Source organism: Anabrus simplex, chromosome 5 (genome assembly GCF_040414725.1).
Source record: "Anabrus simplex isolate iqAnaSimp1 chromosome 5, ASM4041472v1, whole genome shotgun sequence".
Taxonomy (NCBI): domain Eukaryota; kingdom Metazoa; phylum Arthropoda; class Insecta; order Orthoptera; family Tettigoniidae; genus Anabrus; species Anabrus simplex.
This window is the reverse complement of record NC_090269.1, coordinates 20,725,643-20,744,030: the sequence shown is the minus strand read 5'-3', so window position 1 is coordinate 20,744,030 and position 18,388 is coordinate 20,725,643. Positions and strand designations below refer to the sequence as shown.

Sequence of the window (18,388 nt, the reverse complement as noted above, 5' to 3'; positions counted from 1 at the left end):
TAAGTTGAACATGGATAATTTGCATTGCGATGTTATTTATACACTGCGTGACAAAAAAAAAGAAGCACCCAGAAGAAATGGTCGTATATCAATGTAACTCCGTATACGTAGGCCTACATCCCATCGGCGGGTACGTAAATTATTATTAATAATAATAATAATAATGTTATTTGCTTTACGTCCCACTAACTACTTTTTAAGGTCTTCGGAGACGCCGAGGTGCCGGAATTTAGTCCCGCAGGAGTTCTTTTACGTGCCAGTAAATATGCCGACACGGGGCTGTCGTATTTGAGCACCTTCAAATACCACCGGACTGAGCCAGGATCTAACCTGCCAAGTTGCGGTTAGAAGGCCAGCGCCTTAACCGTCTGAGCCACTCAGCCCGGCATGTAAATTATTAGAGTTACATTTCTCTGTGACAGGTTGAACGGCCACCAGAGTGCATTAATGTTGTTCGTGTTTAGTGTAATTACCAGAACTGGTGGGGTATACAAGTGGCGTCAGGTATTGAGTTATCACTTCTACAGTTAAGCAACATAGGGCATGGTCAGTACCCGGATGGGTGACCACCCAGGTCTACCACCTGCCGCTGAAACACACGTAACTAATTAAAAACGAACACAACAGCCCTGGTTAAACACACCGCGAAGCTCATCGCTCCAAATAACATTTTATTAACAATCTTTCTTCTACGAATTGAGTGATCACTGTGAAGGACACGTGCACTTGTGTGAGACAGCGTTATCAGCATCTGAGAGTGTTTGAAAGGGTGCTCAATATGGATCTCAATTGTGGCCGGCTGTTCGAAGCAGGTAATGTCCAGATTTGTGGAGCAATCGGATGTGACAGTGGCCCAATGTTGGACTGCATGGGGACGAGAGGGCAGGTGTACTCGTCGTCAAGGGAGGATCGCCGTATTGTTGACCAAGCACATCGCAACAACTTCACGCATCCGCCTGCCATCCGAGAACAAGTAATGGACACCCTGAAACATTCTGTATCATCCCGCACCTTTGGTCGGAGACAGCAGCAGCTGGACCTGCGCATTACCGTCCCATGCGTAGGCTGTTGTTTACACCACAACACAAATAGCTGCATTTTGAGTTGGGCCGTGAACGGGAAGCATGGACTGCTGATGAATGGCGTCGCATTGCGTTCAGCGATGAATCGCGGTTCTGCACTACCCCGCATGACCATAGTCTGCGAGTATGGTGGCGATCTTGGGTGAGGTCCCATTCTTCCAATGTTTTGGAGAGGCACAGCCACCTCATGTGTTACCCCTCATGCGACAGAATAGTGGTGCCATTTTTCAACATTACACTACTCCTCCACGCACGGCACGTGTCTCTATGAACTGTCTGCATGATGCTGAGGTACTCCCGTGACCAGCAAGATCTCCAGATCTGTCCCCTATAGAACAAGTGGGTGACCAGCTCGGACATCAACTCCGTCACATTGCCAGTATCCCGGATATCTAGGACAAATTACAACAGTTGTGGGCCAGCTTGCCTCAGGAGAGGATACAACGGCTTTATGACATCCATCTCAATCGAACTGGTGCATGCATGGGTGAAACATTATACTGCTAATTTATTTGTAAATTTAACTCAATTTTGTAATTACTGAAATAACACTACAAACACTCTCAACACATGAAGATTCATATAGTTTCCCCCACCAATTTGGGTGCTTCTATTTATTGTCAGGCAGTTTAATTAAATATTTAATTAAGGATAAGTAAATTCATAATGGTAAGAAATAAAATACTGTAAGCAACAGACACTAAAGTGATAAGAATACGTTAATTATTTTAAAATTCAATCTTCGCCTGAGGCTCGAACATCTCACTCACAACATCACTGTCCCTGTCAGTTTCTTAAATCACTATTGTGGCATATTACCATTAAATTAGTGATGTCATCATTAAGTTCATGATGTCCTAGTTTAACCTCAATCACAAATTGCTTTGTTACTGAGGATATATTCAATTTATTTCGCGAATACTGTTCAAGGGAGTGGGTATGGTGAATACCCCAATTGTAAATTTGACACCGCAAAACATATCAAAGTAGCCTATAAATTATCCAGTCATTTCATTTCCAAAGTCCGGCTCCATGGCTAAATAGTTAGCGTGCTGGCCTTTGGTGACAGGGGTCCCAGGTTCGATTCCCGGCAGGGTCGGGACGTTTGACCATTATTGGTTAATTTCTCTGACACGGGGGCTGGGTGTATGTGTTGTCTTCATCATCATTTCATCCTAATCATTACACGCAGGTCGCCTACGGAGTCAAATACGAGTAAAGATACCTACACCTGGCGAGCCGAAGCCGTCTTGGGATATCGCGGCACTAAAAGCCATACGACATTTAATTTTTCATTTCCAAACTCAAATGAATTACAATATGAGGTTGGTGGCATTAAATGCAAGGTTTAAGAAGAGATTATCCCTCGGGACAGTTACATTAGAATCCATCAGACTGTGCACGAAATATGAGTTATTTAGACTGCTTCGTTCTAATGTGCGTATTGCGTGCATTAAGGCGTTACCAGAACAGTCTGCTTGTCACCTACAAATTATGATAGAACAATTCCTGGCGCCATGCGGAAAGAAGCACAGCGAAGTCAACGATCTGCATCAAGCAGTCATTAGTTCATGGTATATTTTGTTACGTATCACTCCATTTATCTCTGTTACACGTTGTAGCAAGAGTGAAGATTGTAACTTAAAATGTAGCACAATATCAAAACAAATTCATCCATCTCTCTTAATTACTTGTCTAGTCTTTACAGGATGTGTCTTACCGTCTTGCTTAACAGGCATTAGTCCAAAACTGCAATTTGGCCTACTTATCCATTTCCTGTAGGACTAGACAAATATATTACTCCGAAGATATTAATTCTTTACTGCGCTCAAGAGTTTCTGCTCTCATTCTACGTACGTTTACGCGAAATGTATTGTAGGTTTCTGCATTTGTTATCACATGTCTAAAATATACGACCTTTTGAATCGTGGTGCCTTTTTCACCTATTCACTTGTCTTCCTCATAAGCTCGTCGGTTTTACCGAGCAACTTGGTCGCGCAGCTGTTAGCTTTCATTTGGGAGACAGTGGGTTCGAACCCCACTGACGGCAGCGCCGAAGAAGGTTTTCCGCAGTTTACCTTGTCCACACCAGGTAAATTCTGGATCTGTAGCTCAGTTCAGGCCTCGGTCGCTTCCTTCCCACTCGCAGCATTTTCCTGCCCCATCGTCGCCATAAGACCTATCTGTATCAGTGCGATGTAAGGCCAATTGTAAACTTTCTTATAAAATATAAAGGGAACATAACATTTACGTTAAACAGATAGTTTGGATTCGATTTATACACCTTTATTCACGTTGATAAGTACTGGCATACTAACTAATTCAGCTATGATGCTTATAAATTACGATCGTGTGAAATATTTCACTATTTATGGAATATTTTCTTTATGATTGCAACACTGTTATTGATATTTCTATCAATCTTTTAATATAATCTGGGTACTGCAGTATTGAAACTAATAATATCAGTGCGAGAGCTCGGAGAGAGACAGACAATTGTTCAAACAGCAGTTGTTAATCACCCAATATAAATTCGATCAGTGTATATTTTAATCCGCTAACCCACATTCAGTGTCACGTTCTATAGCTATCGGCGTCACAACAACGGTGCAGATGACAGAACGGTTGTGGTTAAGCGTTTGAACTTCGAATTCTGACACTATTGCATTTTATATTGTTATTGTTCCTGATAAAATTAGGCGCTAATTGAAGACCTAGGTGCAAGAAGGGGATAACTCACATTTTATACAGGGGTATATAGTACCCAACCTACAGGGCCTTTGCGAAAAAGAACAGGTTAAATAAACGGCCCGAACACAAAATGAATTGAGGCGAAAACTGCTCTCCGGGATAATGAAATATTGAAACCTATAGAGCTCTCCGCCGATGAAGCGGGGGCTATTCCCAAACTACTGAGGTGGGTCGCATGAAAATTACTTTAACACATTACAGGAGAACACCGTTACAAAACGTAGTCACCTCAAACCAAGATGAAGGGGAGCTCGAGAGGGTAACTCACTCTCTATCACCGATTTACAGTTAAAAATTTTATGTAGTTTTTACTTTAGACAAAAGAAAGGTTACATTTTAGAAAAGTACTGTTACATAATTAAAGATTCGGACCTTCCCCTCGAATAAAGCTGCGAAGGTAGCAAGAAAAAATGAAGTTATGTGGCCATTACCTTATACATGTTCTGCTGACCGAAGAAAGAGGCGGCCCCGCCTCCTGCCTTAACACACACACTTATCAAGACGATGATCAATTGACAAGGAAACATGAAAAGTCCCAGTTTATATACCCTTAGGGAACGTTCGAGATCATTTTATTGGCAGATGCAAAGTGAACAATAAATGCGGAATTGGTTGAAAATTAATTAGAAAAATTCTTGATTGGCTAGATTCCAAACTGGCGGAAAGAAAAGGAAGTATTGCTAACCCAAAAATAAATGCACATAGATTCAGTTATGGACAACCTAGTAATACAAAACTACTTTAAATTATAAAATCTTTCACTTTGCACCAGAGTGCATGATCATAATTTTTAGTAGTGTCATCTGTAGAAAAATGTCCAAACTTCTTGATGTATAGCAAAACAAAACAAGGAGAAATTCAGTCAGTTTGGGAAACTTCACAACAAAACAATTACTTAACATTTCAGTGGTGACATCCTCTGATTAAAGTTCCATGTTCGTGTAGTATTGATCAATAGAGGAGATTCTTTGAGGCGCTGATTTTGAATGCGCGGCGTTAATGTGTACCTCCCGGTACAATTATTATTATTATTATTATTATTATTATTATTATTATTATTATTATTATTATTATTATTATTATTATTATTATTATTATTACATTTTAACCGACATATTAATGCAAAAGTTCTCAACACTCTTACGAGCTTCGTGTAATATAGTAAAATGTGGAACGTGAAACGAATCCCTCTCCACCTCCCACACAGACACTGCCTCGTAGGTTCCTCCATTCCTACTGCTCGTGGTGCTTGACGACGTCAAAGAATGACTTATTCCTCAACTCTTTTGAAATGTAATAAGTTTCAGTCTGCCTGTGTGTTACAATAAAGCACTGCTAATTGAAACCACAAAATACCTCTAATTGAGATGGCAACACAGAAAGCCTTTTTTCATACCATCATTAAAATCTTGCTCATGATAAATTTGCAATAATGCTTTCTGAAGTGAAAGAAATGAATGAAACAGAAAAGAGTCGCTACGTTTCAAAGACATCCGTAATCTTTGTTATGTACTGAATTTCAATATTTTGTTGACGTGCTTCATTATGTGAATTCATCGTTTACTGTACTACATGGCTCAGTTTGAAGAATAGTAATAATAACACTGTTTTCAGTTTTACGTCACACTAAATACAATTTTATGCTTTACGGAGACGCTGAGGTGCCGGAATTTTGTCTCGCGGAAGTTACTTTGCGTTCCAGTAAATCTACGTGGCTAACGTTATTGATCTCCTTCAAATCCATCGGACAGAACAAGTATCGAACCTGCCACACTGGGCTCAGAAAGACAGCTCTATAACGTCTGAGCTACTCATCCCGGCAGTAGTAATCTCACCGGACAAAAGAGTAGTCACCCTAGTGAGCACGCACAGAAGGATCGTTAAGCCCGACCAGATGACGCAGCGAATAAGTCCCGTGCTCAACCGCACGCACACTGCCCCTACATGAGCATAAGGCACTGACTATCAATGAGAAATTCATGTTTCAAGCGGACAGTGTACGTCAATATGGATAGATGCGTAGATGGGTGACATAGTGGCAAAAGTGGGCAATCGTGTTTGGCCGTGCCCATGGCCATACGGTGCGTGAAGTTGCTGGATTTGTTCGTCTTATCGCAGCGGACTGTTCAATGTTTCTACAAGCAGTGGTGACCACGAAACACGATGTCAGAATTGTGGTCACAAAGATCATGGCTTCGAGGGACCGGAAACGCGTTTCACGGCTTCTGAATCATAATCGCTTCCGAATCCGACAGGGAAAGCTGTAGTCAGTGAATGAAGGTCCATCTCAACCTGTTAGTGTGAGAACATTGCGCTGGGGACTGCATGCAATGAATATTTGGATTCGGTCACCTCGCAACAGACCATTGCTCACACAGCCACATAAAGCAGCGCGTCTCCAATGGGCTAGAAATAATAGAACGTGAACAGTAGCTGACTGGTGGAACGTAATGTGGACTGAAGAATCATATTTTGCCTGTATTCCAAAGACGCACGCCGTCGAGTACACTGAAGGCCAAAATGAAGCATTTCATCCTGGACGTGTGCAGGGTCAGGTTCAGATTCAGGTTGGTTTGTGATGTTTGGAGGTGTTTTTCGTATCATGGATTGGGCCTGCTCACTGAAGTGGCCACTAACATGAACCAACATGTTTGTTTAAACATTCTGGATGATCAGTGTTGCCTTTCAGTCCACATCTGCGTGATGCATATGCTATTGATATCCCGATTTATCAAGATGACAACGGCAAAGTTGATCGGGCAGGACGTATATGTGACTGGTTTTATGAACACTTCCCCCACCCTATTTCATCTCGATTGGCCTCCAGAATCACCTGATTTGAACTCCATTGAACATCTGTGGGACATGTTGGAACAACGGGTAAAACGCCGACATCAGCATCCTCGCACTTTAGTGGAATCGCGCCATCAAATTCTCAGCGACTGGCTTAATCCGGGTGCGACGAACCTGCACAATCTTGTGGACTCACTTTCTAACCAATCCAGGCGGTTATCAAGTAATGAGGAGGAGTTACACAGTATCATTATGATGCATGTAATGATTTCTCCAGGGGTGTCTAATATTTTATCCGGTGAGTTTAGTAGTAGGCTAGTGTGATTGTTTACAGCCCGATTAAAGGCTCACTATTTCGAGATTTACTTATAATCTGAACCACGAAAACATGATTTTAATTCAAAAGTTTCACATGCGTTGACCTGGTGAGAAGCCTGTGTCTGTGTTACTCGTTTTTCACATCCCATGATTCATTTTAGGTTAGGCCAGTGTAATGGATTCCGAACCATATAGGCCAGAAATAAAGTTCATCCCTCATAGAAGAGGGAAATATTGGATTTTCTGTCCCATTCTTTTAAATATATTTATGAAATTGAATGAATGAAACGAATTTCGGCAATAGGCCTACATTTTGAAACGAATTAAAAGTAATATTATCTTCCTTGACCGTTTGTTCCACCTACAGGCGGAGTCCGATACATGGATTTGTTGTCTCCATTTAGTTCCGTCTTGGACCATGTTTGCGTAGAGACTGACGATCTTCAGATCTCTGTGAAGAGTATCGGTCAGTTGCTGTTCTGGTAGCTCTTTTGGTCTCCTACAGATGAATTAAAAAGTGTAACCTGTTTTCGCGATAATATCGACTCCTGTCCTTGGTACATGTCCAAACAATAGCATTTTATCTTGAATTACCGAAACGTCAAAATTTTCCCTTAGGGTTTCATTGGAGATGCGATACAGTTCAGCGATACCAGCTGGCCACAACCTCAGCATCCTCGTCACCAGTACGTCTAGTCACCGTTCTACCTCAGTCATAAGTTGGATGGCAGCAGGACAGATTTGGGATTTGTATCTTCCACCCACCAGTCACAAGTGACTCCGATCATTGTTTGCCATTAAATCCAGGCTGCGGTTATCGTTGAGTTAAGTTTGGGATAATTTTTTTTAAAGTGATCTTTGGTAGTATTTGTTGGCTAGGGTAGGTGAGTATATATCTAAATTTTGGATTGGAAAGATATTGTAAAGATCCAAGATTGTATGACGACGACGTCCGAGGTCCATCCTTATACACAAACATCAGAAGGTTAAGTCTGAACAACAACAATCACCAAAGGGCAGTAGTAAGACAACTTCAAAATAAACTGCATTATCTCAATAACTTCAACTCGATAATTACCGACAAATGGTTTATAGTCACAGAAAATTCACAGTTTTACAACTTGGTAATTTGTGCTTCTTCGTACTTCAAATCTATTTATGGAGCACTTATTGCTCCGTAAAGCGCCGTTTATAAATCACTAGTTCTGAATGGAAACAGAGCCTACTTAACATATTCCAATATTAAAGTACAAAGGGTGTATGCAGAGTGGGTTTGAGGAACGGCTGGTCCGTGGGCCAACAGCTTTCCACTCCAACTGACCAACCGAGCAGAGGAAGGGTGGCCACGGGTCTACCGTGGCACTACACCTCTGTATTCGGGTGACGGTGAGTGCTGGTTGTTACCGTCGGCTGTTTTGAGAATGCTTTTCCATGGTTTTCCATTCTCCTGCACTAAGGCGAATGCCGGGGCAGTTCCTAGGATAAGGTATGGCCGCCAACTCTCTCACCTTCTCCGCACATCTCCTTCTCCCATCCAACAAGTCTTCTGGCCTAAGAAAGGGCGTCACCCTCTAGGAGGCCCGCCTCCCCCTTCAGGGGAGGAATTAAAATATTGAGGAGTAGTAGTAGTAGTAGTGAAATACTACTACCTAATTGTTAGGTCACATAAATAAAATTCCAGAGTTGTTAATTTACGGGTAATTATAAAATTTTTGGGCCATGGGTCATTTTATGAATTCTGGTTGTTTTGTAAGGTAACGTGAAAAGCGGATTTTTTCATGCGATGGGAGCAGTATATAAGTATAATTCACAATTTAAACCATTCACACACTTTAGTACGCAATAATGAGACATCTGGTTTTGCAGAAATCCGGCTGGAGACGTATTCGTTGTCTCACATGCAGAAAAAATGAAATGTCGTATGGCCTTTAGTGCCGGGATATCCCAGGACGGGTTCGGCTCGCCAGATGCAGGTCTTTCTATTCGACTCCCGTAGGCGACCTGCGCGTATTGATGAGAATGAAATGATGATGAATACAACACATACACCTAGACCCCGTGCCGTACGAATTAACCAATTAAGGTTAAAATCCCCGACCCGGCCGGAAATCGAACTCAGGACCCTCTGAACAGACGGCCAGTATGCTGACCGTTCAGCCAACGAATCGGACTCACATGCAGAAGTTGTAGACTATTCAACAAGTCTTTAATGCTCTCATAAACTGTCAAAAATTCATATACAAACAAGTTAAAAACTGACACCATACTGGCATTGATGGCTGCGGCAAATTTTTTCTTGTGCTACACAACATTAGTACCATGAATGACCACCTGTAGCGTTGACATCTAGACGCGGTATGACTGCCGTTTGTTCTTTTCTAGTGGACAACGTGATCGCGCGGCGCAATTTGCTCCAATTTCCAACTTAGAAACTAGGGACAAGTCGACTGGTGTACATTATTAAGTGCGGCTTTTGGCATAACCATTGGTCTAGATTGGTTAAGTCCGGCTAGTGACAAACCATTAAAATAGGGTTAACGAAATGGGGTCTGGGGCTATGAGCCTCCAGGTTATGGGCGATGTGGCTGTTAGGCCTATAGCGTCTCATAGTAGTTAAAAGCTGAATTACGTCTAGATTGGTTAGGTCTGGATAGTGACAAAAACAATGGATTTGATTACGTGCGACAAATCACAAACTAATTAATTGTGTGCTTCTTAAGGGCAATCATCCTCTAACTTATTAGTACGAATCAGAAGTGGAAAAGTCCTTCAGGCAAGCAAATAAATGTTGAAAACCTCCTCGAATATGAGCTACGAATTGTAGATAAATAACATATAATAAATTATGATATTATATTGTTAATTTAAGTCCTAAAAATTATAATATTTTCTCTTAATCATCTTTTTCCGGTTGACTACATTAGAGTTTGCCTTTTTCTACCACTACGAGCGTTAATGTGAATCAATGCATTGTTTCGCTTAAGCACTACTATGAGCGCTAATGTGAGTCCTTGCAGAGTATCACTTGAGCCATTATAACTACATTCAGTATGGACATTTTTCAAAAAAATCTAAAAAAACCTGAGAGTATAGAACCAAGGAACACATTACAGAACGAATTATGTACAAAAGTTAATTTGGCTAGGATTTGAATCAAAAAGAAAACGTGTAAAGAAATAAGAGATTTTGGGCTGGTTTTCCGTAACTGCATTTAGTGTGGAAGTGATTTTTGAATAATTATTTTTGGTTCGATAGAGCTTTCCAAGACCCGTAATTTGAAACGTTTTCGGACCATTTAGACCTTCAACTTTCGAAGCAATAGAGGAAATAGCTTGATTTTAAATTTTTCGTAATATGGGGACCCCTGCAATGTCTGTTAGGGAATGTTTTTAACAATAAAATACAAGGGGTTCGACACTTCGAAAAATGAAGTTATGGTTGAAAAACGACGAGGGCCACGAAGGGCTAGAAAATAAAAGTAAATGAAAGGTTCCGTAGGCCTCGCAAACTTAATACCGTCGCGGTCGTTGAGGAACAAAAGTTGATCAAGGGAGGTTGGATATTAAAAATAAAAGTGAGGGCCCTAGCACAAATAAGCGGAAGTAATGTCAGGACTCATCGAATGGTCCCAAGGTCGCCATTCCACGTTCCAACGCTCTCATACGATAGGTATGGAATACCGTGGATGTTTCTCTACCGTCCAAACACACGGCGGCCATGAATAAGAGAGAACAGTGTTAGACTCAGGTGGGATTCCATGGTACCATCAGGGACGTAACGTTAGGACCTGCAATGCATTTATGGGCCCGGAAATGAATAGAAATTATCAGGGCGATTTTGTAAAATCAGACAAAATAGATTTTTGTGCGACTCATTGGCTAAATGGTCAGCGTTGAGACCTTCGTTTCAGAGGGTTGTTGGTTCGATTCCAGGTCGGGTCGGGGACTTTAATGGCGTCTGATTAATTTTTCTGGCTCGGAGACTGGGTGTTGTGTTTGTCCCAACACTGCCCTCTTGATATGAAGACAACACACTACACTACCAACCACGACAGAAACACGCAATAGTAATTACATCCCTTCATATAGGGTTAGCGTCAGGAAGGGCATCTAGCCGTATAACATGGAAAAATTCATATGTGCGACACAGTTCGCACCCGCGAACCCACAGATGTGGGAAAAGCAGATGAAGAAGAAGAAGACAATTTATTCTGTTTCTTCCTTTTCTTCACCACCTGATTGCAACTATCAGCAGTTTATTGTAGCCTACTGAGTGTAACACAGCAGAGCTGTCTCTCGCAACAGCGTGACATGCTCCTCAATAAACACCTGCACCAAATTATTGAAAAAACAATTACAGCAATGAAAATTGATACCAAAATATCATATTTTAGTTAGAAAATTATCCTTTCTTGTTGTGTAGTGCACCTAAAATCTTATTAGGCACAATTTTACAGCAATTTTTCACACATTTATTCGACAACAATGTATAAGGCGAATGAAAGTTGTAGTAGTAGAGCCTCCGTGGCTCGGGCGGTAGCGCGCCGCTCTCTCACCGCTGGATTCCGTGGTTCAGATCCCAGTCACTCCATGTGAGACTTGTGCTGGACAAGGCGGAGGCGGGATAGGTTTCCCTCCGAGTACTCCGGTGTCCTCTCTCATCTTTCATTTCAGCAACACTCTCCAATAGCATTCCATGTCATGTCTCAGGCGTTAATCATTGCTGCGGTCGACTGTGACAGGCTTCAACAGCTGGCACAATTCCTACCCTCGCTGCTAGATGGGGGCTTCATTCATTCCATCCCTGACACGGTCCAATGACTGGGAACAAGCTGCGGATTTTTCAAATGTTGTAATGGTAACAATCAGTCAAATCGGTTTCGAACAAGTTGAAGTTAGTCAGTTATCAGCTGTGCGGTTTAATATTTTTGAAACATAATTTGAACAGTTTTTTTGTTTAAATTTTGTTCGTACATTTTTCTGTGTTGTCATCGAGTTATTTATTATAATTTATTATAACCGATTTATTATAATTCTTTAGTTACTGGGAACATGAATCCTATAAAAGTTAAGTACTGAACCCTTGGAATGGTGGCCCAAGGGTTCAGTCCGAACATCTAAGTGGCACTTCAACAGTTTGGCCGTTAAACCAGTCAAGTAAAACCTATTAAACAATAAACTTACCATAAGTAATAATCTCTTTCGTCATACTACTTGACAGTATAACGTATAACTTCTACCTGCTGTAATTACATTTATATAGGTTTTACTTTTTATTTGAGGGGGCCCCAATTTTCATTTTGGCAGGCAGGCCCGTATAACATTCGTTACTCCCGTGGGTACCATACATGTTTTTTATTATATCCCAAATTCTACCTACTAGTTATCACTTTTAGTTGCACTTGTACGGAATGGAAAGCAAAGTCCAAAAGAGAAGCTCTATTCAGTATTTATATAAGTTACATTACTATATACCTCCCTTCTACCCAGTCTTTTGTTCCTCGCTACTTCTGTCTCTTATTCTTGTTCTTACTCACGTCACATTGTTTACTGAGCAGCAGTGAAGTGTTTAAAGATGATTACACAGGGTGTAATAAATTAATTAAACACATCTTGCGCAGCAAAGAAACCGCAAGCTTTTGTGCTAGCTGGATCCTTTTGAGTCGAGAAGTTCACGCAGCGCACAACGAGCGAACCTCATTGTTAATAGAAATATGTACACGAGACTCTATAATCTTGTCTCCCGAAAGGCTGCCAGTCAAGGGATGAAGACGAAGTTTAAATAAGCTTTGAGTCTTGGAAATACCCATCACCACGCAATACATATAAATTGTCTTCCCAGTTCTGCCATTCCATTGTCTTGTACATTTAATTAGTATAACACACTGAGTGGCCGAAAGTCTTCGGAAGACGCTGAATGTGATGTTAATAACGAGTCGCTCATCCCCGAGCCCTCAAAATGGCAGTAATACGGAGAGGCATCGACTCTGCAAGGTGTTGGATCGCTTTGGAGAGAACTGGACCCACGCATCTTGCATTGCAACCCGCAATTTGTCTTTACTAATTGGTGTGGGATTCATGGAGCGTACACCAGAGTCGACAGCACCCCATAAATCCTCGACTGGATTAAGATCGGGGGATCTGGAGGGCCAATCCATGGTCGTAACTTCACTGGAGTTCTCCTCCAACCACCTGCGTGCCACCACAGAGCGGTGACATGGCTCATTTTCCTGTTAAAACATGACATCGCCATCAGAGTACCCTAAGGCCAGGAAGAGGTGCAGATGGTCTGAAAGCATGTCCACATAACTTGCACCTGTCAGCGCTCCCTGCAAACGGATAATGGGGTCTATCTGCGACCACGAGAAAACAGCCCAGACCAGAATTGAGCCACCTCTCGCCTGGACACAAACTTGCTTACACGCAGGATCCGTAGCTTCATGGTGTATACGCCAAACTCACACGTGCCCATTAGTTCGACATAACTGGAACTGGAATTCATCGGACTATACCACACGCCACCACTGTCCCATGCTCCATTGACGATGTTCGCGGGCCATGCACGTTGTTGAGCTCTGTATCAAGGTGTCAGCCAAGAGTCTTCGGCTGGTGAAGCGTACGCGCTACAGTTGCCTCCTTACAGTGCTGGTAGAAATGGGTTCCTAACTCCCAATATTCAACGGGGCGCTGATCTGACTCACAGTAGCCCGTCGAGCGCCCAGTATGGCTCAGCGGATGTGAGGTGATGTCCGTTCGTTAACATTTGTGGCCTTTCCGTGCGTTCGTTTACGCCGATGGTAACATCTCGATCCGCCCTCGACACTGTTGACCTTAGAAACCCGAATTTCTCGTGTAATCTCCGCAATGCTATGCCCCATGCGCCGTGCACCGATGTTTAGTCTACGCTACATGACGGTTAACTCGCGACGTGTTGCCATCTTCGTGACAAACTGCTCAGCTACGCCCCAGCTAGCCACAATGCTCATGGGTCATACACGGCACATTTTCTGATGGGACCCCCTTTCCCCTTCTCGTGACTTTGGCCACTCAGTGTACACTGCTGTGTAAGACTTAAGGACGAAAGGAACTTTCGCAAGTTGTGTCACTGGCAAGAGACCTTGTTCGATGAAACTTGAACCATACATAGGAAGAATTGCTATAGTACGGTACGGTGGGCAACTGAAAGGAATATGCGATGGGACCAACAGAAATGACACTTTTATACAGATACATTAAACTACACGTAAGTCCCTGCGAATCATGTTGGTCCCCTGGATATCGAAAATGAAGGGATATTGTTCTTAAAAGGGTGTGTGATCACCACGGACAGCGATGCATGCTCTGCAACGTATTCCCATGCTGGCCACAAGATTAGTAAGGAGTTCTTGTGGTAGGGCATTCCATTCCTCCACTAACGCGGTTCACAACTACTGGATGGTCACTGGTGCATGTGGACATATTGCAATACGTCTGCACAGCATTTCCCACGCGTGCTCGCTGGGATTTAAGTCGAGGGAACGGACAGGCATGTCCATTTGCCAAATATCCTCTCCAACTGCGTTATTCGATGCGCTTATGCATTGTCGTCCATAGCAATGAATCTAGGGCTGAATGTACCCCTCAAAGGACGCACATAGGGAAGGAGTGCACTGTCACAATATCGTTGACCGGTTATGTATCCCGTTCAAAGATTTGGAGACCAGTACACCCATGCAACCTTATGCCTCCCCACACCATAACACGTGGACCACCAAAATGTTCCATCTTCGACAATGTTTCTGGGTGCATTGCATGTTCCCACCTCTCGCCAGATGAGGGTACGTTTAGAATCACTACTCAGGCGGAATATTCTCTAATCTGAAAAGAGCATGCGACCCCAATCCTCATCGGTACAGACCTGATGCTATTGACACCATTTCAAATGTCGCCGCCGAAGTAAGGGTGTCAACGGAACGCAACGTAATGGTAGTCGGACAAACAGACCATCCCCATGCAGTCGGTGTGCCACTGTGGAGAGTGATATTGGGTATCTTGCAGGCCTGTTTACCGGTGCAGTCGCTTAAGTCTTGCCAGTATCAAGTAATCGGGAGATAGTGGGTTCGAGCCCCACTGTCGGCAGCCCTGAATATGGTTTTCCGTGGTTTTCCATTTTCACACCAGGCAAATGCCGGGGGCTGTACCTTAATTAAGGCTACGGTCGCTTCCTTCCAATTCCTAGGCCTTTCCTATCCCATCGTCGCCATAAGACATATCTGTGTCGGTGCGACGTAAAGAAAATAGCAAAGAAAAAAACTAGCAGGCCTGTTAAATGTGGTTGCAATTGCACCCGCTGTTTTGTCTTGCCTGTTGAACATCTGTTGCTGTAGTTGACCGTGGGCGAACCCCTCCTCTCCTTTTGGCAGCAGTGCCTGTAGTTCGGAATGCTCTCCATGCACTTGAAACAATGCTGTGAGCAATACCAAACTCCTGGACTACACTCGCCATATTTCGTCCTTCTTCCAATTTCACATGATTCTTCCCCGTGTGAAGCCATCTGAATGTTATCCCTGAGCCATGTTGTAATGAATAACACCATCATAGTGCATCGTAACATTTCAATGATTGTCTCACATTGTCTTGCCCTTTCCTTCAAATGCCTCGTTTAGTGGGTGCCAGATTCATTTGTCGCTATAGTCACGCTGACCTCACCCCAGGTTTCTATGCACGTGTGGGAAGGCGCTGGTAACATCTTACCGCATTTTCATTCTCTTCCACCGAATAGTCGATATGTTATCCTGTATTGCTTTATCTATCTCGTCCTTAAGTTTTGCACAGCAGTGTAATATAATGCTATATTGGTTCTCCTGTGTCCTAAAATATTCACATAATTTCATGCAACTTTCTGTAGGACATTTAGGAGAGCGAAACCTATTAGGTTATGCAGAAAACTAGAATGCATACATGCCCAATATCTTCAGTTGTTTCGCCTTCCAGCGTACTGACTACAAGCATCTCTGAATGAGCTCAGGGATTATATATTCATCTATTTGTTGATAGAACTGTGATGTGATTTACCTTTATGCATACCTGGAATTATTAATTCATATCCTCTTTTTTCTCCAGGTTCCATATTCGGTGTTATACTGTACATTCCTCGGCTCACATAACAAGGCGTGTATTCGCTCCACATACGGAGGACGAGAAATGTATATTTCTTTTGGAGACGTACACGATCCTGGAGCTCACACCAACCTGCAACACAAATGAGTACCTGGTTAATTCTTTAGGTAAATGTGGGTCGGGCCAAGAGATAACCACTCCAACCTCCTTACAATTAGAGCTACGTTTATGAATATTCCAAGCGTTTATCTTCTAATCCTCCAATGGTCTTCATGATCTGTTCGGAGGTTACATTTCCTTCTCGCTATACTATTTCCGGGACTGAATGATTGCCATCCTAGTTTCATCTTATACTAGCTGATGTACCCGTGCTTCGCTGCGGAATTCTACATTGTATATCAAATTCCAGGTCATGTGCTGTATGCATTATAAGCAACTTTCCTGACTCTTTGCATCAAAACAGACTTTCCGCGGTGATTGCTGTGATTGACCAACCGGAGATGACGCTTCACAGCCTGACAAAACATAGCCCACGTAAAGAGTTCAACGAAGATGGAAAATAATTGTCGGTAGGCTGTCAGTAGTGTAACGGCCGCAGGGTTTTGTTGATTTACTTATTAGCAATAAAAGACGAATATTGTGTGGATAATATATATTTAATTAATGGAACGTGGAACACTTGGAATGAGGGTAATAATTCGGTGTAGTATGGGTCTGTGATATGAGAAACAGGAGATATAATTTACGAGTTCTGGAGTAATATTAGGGAAGCCTCCGCGGTTCAGGCGTAATTAATGAATTTTTGGTCCTATTCATTATTTCTTAATTAAATATAAAATCTTATCAGTATGTAAGAATACTGTGATGACTGTGTTTACCCTAAGATGGGACGACCTGGCAGTAAGGAGACGAGCTGATCGACTAAGCAGTATGTTCCAAGCTGCCGTTGGAGATGGTGTGGAATGACATCGGTTGATGAATGGAAGTTTTTAAGAGTAGGAAATATCATAATATGAGAGTGAAGTTGGATGTTTGGAGGACAAATTGGAAAAAATATTCCTTTCTAGGGAGAGAAGTTAGATATTGAAATAATTTACAAAGAGGAGCTACCGAAAAATTTCCACCTTCTTTCAAATCATTTAAGAAAAGACTCGGTAAACAATTTTGACGGAGTATCTACCACCTAGGCGACCGCCCTGAATTCAGACCAGTGGTGATTGATTGATTGATTGATTGATTGATTGATTGATTGATTGATTGGTTGATTGATTGATTGATTGATTGATTGATTGATTGATTGATTGATTGATTGATTGATTGATTGATTGATTTATTGATTGATTGATTGATTGATTGATTGATTGATTGATTGATTGATTGATTGATTGATTGATTGATTGATTGATTGATTGATTGATTGATTGATTGATTGATTGATTGATTGATTGATTGATTGATTGATTGATTGATTGATTGATTGATTGATTGATTGATTGATTGATTGATTGATGTACAAGTAATTCAAAATCAACAACAATAAACAATGCTGTTGAAAGTAGGTCCCGGATTGAACAGGCGAGGACTGCATTCAAGAGAATGAGCAAACTTCTCTGTGACAGGGACTTTACGATCAATCTCCGTCTCCGCTTACTTCGGTGTTATGTATTTTCCCTCTTATTTTATGGTGCGGAGATTTGGATCCTAACAGAGAACACCATGAAAAATCTTCGATCGTTTGAGGTGTGGTGCTACCGACGCCTGCTCATAATACGTAACAGTGAGATTTATGCTGGACAAAGCGGAGGCGGGACAGGTTTTACCGGGTACTCCGGTTTTCCCTGTCATCTTTCATCCCAGCAACACTCTCCAGTATCATTTCATTTCATCCGTCGGTCATTAATCATTGCCCCAAAGGAGTGCGACAGCCTTCGGCAGCCGGCACAATTCCTATCCTCCCCGCTAGATGGGGGCTTCATTTATTCCATTCCTGACCCGGTCAAATGACTGGAAACAGGCTGTTGATTTTCAGGAGTAGTATTAAGAGTAATAGTAAGATCAATAAATGAATTTCCCAATGTGCTGGGATAGTTGCTTGACACAATATTCAAATTAAAGTAATGTTTGAAAGAAAAAAAGCTAATGCCTTTTCATTTATTTGGATGCCTCTATTAAAATCGGCCTGTCTCCATTATTATATTTCGACCCCTATGCGGAAACGATGTTCTTAGTTGGAGGGGTCGATTTGGCATTGTATGCAACTGACCACGATGTATTCACAAGCACAACTAACCTCCAACTGAGCGCGCGAGTCAATACAGAGTATGTGTGTGACGTCACATGTTTAGC

At 42.2% G+C, this 18,388-nt stretch overlaps 1 protein-coding gene across 1 annotated transcript in view; it reads left to right on the top strand.

Moving 5' to 3' along the window:
* Positions 1–18,388, top strand: part of LOC136874332 (cell adhesion molecule Dscam2) — a 1,095,748-nt gene that overhangs the window by 38,525 nt on the left and 1,038,835 nt on the right. The gene's annotated exons all lie outside the window — the stretch shown is intronic.